Genomic DNA, 5,454 nt, shown 5'->3' with positions numbered 1-5,454 from the left:
TATTATCGTCGGGCCCTCAAATATATATTGAATCAAGAAGGAGAACTTGTGAATTGATGACTGAAACTGAAGCTCGGAGCCCTTATTTATAGGCAAAGATCGGAAACTCCGAACTAGGGTTCGGACTTCCAAACTCTACATGTAAGCAACGCTTTTGATCGCTGAAGATCGGATGTTCCGATCATGGATTCGGTGGTTCCGAACTCGCATACACTTAGAAGCGTCTTAATTCATTGCTCAGTGTTGCCTAATTTTGTGCCCGCAAGTGCACGGTTTTAAGTTTTAATAAAAAGTGAGTAGAATATCGTTTCCACAAGGATTAGTGTGAAAATTATTTAGTACTTGTAATTAAAATAGTCCAAAATTTATTCAGAAAATTAAATAACGAGTTTTGGTTTTCAAACTTAAATAAATAATAAAATTTAGCAAATTTAGCAAACCGAGCATACAAATTCAGATATTAAATCAATGAGAGAAAATGGTCTATAAGTTTTGATTTCACCTAGTTTCGACAACAAATACTCTTAATTAAATTAATTTCACAAATTTTATTCAATTAATAGCCAAGAACAATTAGAATTTTCTATTTTCCCCTCCCGAGCAACAAATAGAGTGCATCAATTAAAGTTCAATTCCAATATCCCTATTAAAAATCTAGGCTTAATGATATATGAAAAGCAATGTTCTTCATAAAGCTCCGTTAACGTTATATACTCTCCCGAGCTATATAAACAATTAATAGTGTAATGTCTATTGTCCTATTCAAAATTCCCTCTCCCGAGCAACAATTTCAAAAATATATAACAATTCAATTTATGATCAGTAAATTGAAAATACAATCAATACTAGAAAAAAAACAATTAATCCATTAGAATTCAATCAAATAAAATAAAAAGTTGTAAAAGTGTGTACACCAGGCTACGTCAACCTCTAAACTAAGAAAATTTAGTTCATAATCAAAAATTGATAAAAACCATTCATATTCAAAAGTTTAGACATCAATTCAATAATAATAAGTTCAAAGTAAGAATAAAAAATCCGAATATGCAATGTCATGTCCAGTAGATCGATCTTCGTATTTGTTGATATTGAAACTTCGTGTTGATGCACAGATTTTTCTTCCAAACTCCTCTCCAAATCTCATGATTGTGCTCTCAAGTTTTTTTGATATGTTGTTGTGCGGCTGCTCTTCCCAATTTCATCTTCAAAAATCCTTGTATATGTTGCTTGAAAATCCCAAGATCAAGCCTAGAATATAGCGTTTGAAATTTCCAAAAATCTGAACTTTTTTTCCTTTCACGCAGTAGCGCAAAGGCGCTTAATTTTGTGCAGAAGAACTTACGTCTTCAATTTCCGATATGCAAAAGCTTAATAAATTGCGCAGAAGCTCTTTTCTTTGTTTTCAATTGTTGCGCAGAACCTTATTATTTTCACGCATAAGCTTATTCCTTCTTTTCCTCTCCTACTGCCTTTTAAACGCTTCTGCTCTCTTTCTTGCGCTTCTTCTCTCTTCCTCATCCATCATGCACATATGCTCTTGATTTTCGTGCGGATGCAGTACATCGACATTTTTGAAAAAATCATAACTCACAATCTAACTGTCGGATCGAGCTGAAGTCGGCATTGATCAACATGGTTCAACAGAACAAATTTAATGGGAGTGCTACTGCAGATCCTCATGCATCTGAGGAAATTCCTGAAGATCACGGATACAATAAAAATGAATGGTGTTACTGATGTTATTATTCGATTGCATTTGTTTCCTTTTCTCTCAGGGATCAAGCGAGGAATTGGTTGCAATCACTACCGTTGGGGAGCATAACTGCTTGGGAAGACATGTCAGTCAAGTTTCTTGCAAAATACTTTCCACCTGCTAAGTCTACCCAATTGAAGATTTAGATTAGCACTTTCAGGCTGAATGATTTTGAGCATCTTTACGAGGCTTGAAAGCGTTTCAAGGATTTGATCCAACGTTGCCCAAATCACAAATTTGAAGATTGTAAGAAGATCAAATTATTCTATAATGGATTGAATGCGCCAACAAGAATGTTTGTGGATTTTGCTGCCGGAGGTACTATATTTGCAAAGGATCCAGCCCAGGCGTATGAGATGCTCAATCAAAGGACTATCAATAGCTTTCAGTGGCCGACTGAACGCGCTGGCATCCAAAAATCTATAGGAGTTTATGCAGTTGATCCTCTCACATCTATATATGTCCAACTATCGGCCTTGAATACACAAGTAGCTGCCTTGAACAAGGTGAGCATATCAGATTCAGATGGTGTGGCGGTTACTATTGAAAAATCTCATCCTCCTGATGAAGTCAAGTATATCAATCCCAATGGCTACGGAGGATATCGAGGGTTCAATACAAATAAGGGTGAGGGAAAGCCGTCGTTGGAAGATGTAGTGAGCACTTTTGTCATTGAATCTAGTAAGAGGATGACGAGAAATGAAACTCATCTTGATAGCTTGGAGATGCATATGGTTAATATGGGTGTTATGATGAAATATGTGGAGACACAAATTGGGCAGTGGGCGAATGCATTGCAAGATCAAAACAAAGGTCAGTTCCTGAGTAATACAGAGGTGAATCCATTAGAATACTGTAAAACCATTGAGTTGAGGAGTGAAAAAGAAGTTGGAGCTGATTAACCTAAAGCTGAAGTTGAGGAGAAGACGATCGAAGAGGCTGAAGTTGGTGAGAGCTAGCCCATGGAGTTGAAGAATGAATCTGAAGAGAAACCAATGTTTAAGCCGAAGCTTCCTTATCCTCAGAGATTCAAGAAGAAAGTGTTGGATGAACATTTTGCTAAATTTCTTGAGATCTTCAAGAAACATCACATAAATATTCCGTTCGCCGATGCTTTGTTGAAAATGCCAAATTATGCAAAAATTTTGAAGGAGGTGATGTCCAAGAAGCGGAAGTTGGAAGAATTTGAGACAGTAAATCTGACTGAGGAGTGCAACACGTTACTTAAAAAGAAGATACCACATAAATTAAAAGATCCAGGGAGTTTTACTATTCCTTGCACTATTGGTTCTTCTAATTTTAATAAAGCACTTTGCGATTTAGGAACTAGAATTAATTTGATACCTTTGTTTATTTTCAGGAGCTTAGGACTTGGCCAGGTGAAGCCTACGACGATCTCATTGCAGCTAGACGATAGATCTCTCATATATCCGTGTGGAATCATTGAGGATGTTCTAGTAAAAATAGATAAATTTATTTTTCCTGTGGATTTTGTTGTGCTAGATATGGAGGAGGATGGAAATATGCAATTGATATTAGGGAGAACTTTCTTGGCTACTACTGACGCCAATATAGATGTCAAGAAAGGTGAGTTGACGATGGGTGTAGACGGTGAGAAGTTGATTTTTAATGTGTTCAAGGAGGCTGGAAATCCATCCATGGAAGTGTTCATGATCAAACCGATAGAAAGGATGGGAAGATGTCGTGCAAAAGTTTTTAGTGTTGTAAAATTGAAAAGGAGACCGATCTACCCGTGCCAAGAAGAAGAAAAAGAAATCAGAGATCAAGAGGGTTGTTGAATATGTTTAGAGGGTGAAAGAGAAGAGAAAAACCTCCAACAAAGTGGAACCGGGCTAGAATGGGAGTATATTCGGGATATGGACTATAAACTAAGCGCTTCTTGGAAGGCAACCCAAGCTAGTATTTTTATTTGCTTTATTTTTATTTGTTTTTAGTTGTTTTAATTTTTATTTTATTTTTTGCATGAGGAGACTAGACATTAATAATTCTTTTGAGTTGTGCAGGTGAAGAATGTGAAGCGGTTAGAATTTAAGAGCTTTTGCGCCACCCCTGAAAGAAGAGCTATGAATGATCAAGATGGTGCTGAGTACTGACGCTCGGTGTCCAAGGTACGTGTCCTTGTTTTTTTTTTACTATTGTACAATGAGGACAATGCACATATTTAAGTTTGGGGGGTGTGAAAATTTGAAATTTTTCATGAGTTAGTTAGAGTTAAAGGCATGATGTGTAATTGTGTTGACCTATAATGAAAATAATTTTTTGTGCTGAAAGGTCAATGTTAGCTATATTTAATCTTGAGTTCTCACTCATATGCACAAATGTCATGATTTTCAATACTCCTAGCAATTAGAGAAAAATTATGTGGATTTGTGATGTGGATTTGAGGATTTGATTCTTAACTCTTGTGATTTTTGCTTGAAACTGAGGTAGATTTTTATGAACATAAATGTGATTTATGCGATTTTGTTGAATTCATCGAGTCTTTTTAGACATTATTAATTAGCCTTGATATGAAAAATCTAAAACCAAAAATGAACAACTAAAAAGTTCATAATACAAAGAAAAAGTAATGGTGGAGAAAGTAAGGTGAGGGGAGGCCTTGAAAATGGATTGAAATTCTAGTCTAAAAATACAAGGTAAAAAGATGTAGAATGTATGAAGTAGAAGGAAACCAAGATCAATATCTGGCAAATGCAATGCAAATATATACTCAGCTACTCAATACTGCTCAAATTGCAAAATATTCATTCCCTTTGCTTGAATCCTGAGTTATTGATTACCATTAATATATATCTGGATACTTATCTCCTGCTAATATGCTTGAGCCTACAAATTAACCAAAAAAGTCCTTTTGATCTGTGCAAATAAAGATTGAACTTGGTTGTTTGCATTTTGAAACTTAAGGGCGGAGTTAATGATTTTTTGAAGATTATGGATTGCATGATTTTATCGAAAGTTAGGTGGGTAGATAAGATTGAAAAATCACACACACACGAGAACTCTTGAGAAAATTAGCCGACATGTGGATTGAATCTTGAAATATAAAATACAGAGGCCGATTATATTACACATTATTGTTTTGATCGACACTAGCAAAAGTCTAAGTTTGGGAGGATTTTATAAGTGCATTTTATGCACTTAATTTGCATATGATTTGACTTGACTTTTGTGATGTATTGAGTGGATATTATGCGTATTTGTTTTTGTTTTTGTGAGATGTAAGGATTGAAAGAAAAGTACCGAAGAGAAGCGGAAAGATGAATTACGGGACATCAAACTTCAGAAAATTACTGGGGGTGTTAGAGACATCTAAATCCAATCTCCACCGTTCATAATGAAGTTTAAGATGTTTAAAGCTGCTGTCAAAATTTCTTAAACTTCATTATGAACAATGGATATTGGATTTAGATGTCTCTACCACCCCCAGTAATTTTATGAAGTTTGTTGTCACGTAATTCATCTTTCCGCTTCTTCTCGGTACTTTTCTTCCAATCCTTACATGAAACAACCGATACTCAAGGGATTTTTTTATTTATTTATATTGCATATATGCCCATACATATATGCAACTACACTTAAAATATATTTTAATAAAATTTAATGCATAATAAAAATCGATTGCATGCTAATAATTTAAAATATTCAAAAAAATTAAAAATCCATGCATGAATGTTCAATAA

General features: G+C 34.9%; 1 pseudogene; it reads right to left on the bottom strand.

The window, feature by feature from the left end:
- Positions 1–1,891: 1,891 nt before the first annotated feature.
- LOC140870109 (small nucleolar RNA R71) lies at positions 1,892–1,991 on the bottom strand (annotated as a pseudogene).
- Positions 1,992–5,454: the final 3,463 nt, after the last annotated feature.

The sequence above is a fragment of the Henckelia pumila genome, chromosome 4 (assembly GCF_033568475.1).
Source record: "Henckelia pumila isolate YLH828 chromosome 4, ASM3356847v2, whole genome shotgun sequence".
Classification (NCBI taxonomy): domain Eukaryota; kingdom Viridiplantae; phylum Streptophyta; class Magnoliopsida; order Lamiales; family Gesneriaceae; genus Henckelia; species Henckelia pumila.
This window is presented reverse-complemented; position numbering and strand designations above follow the sequence as displayed.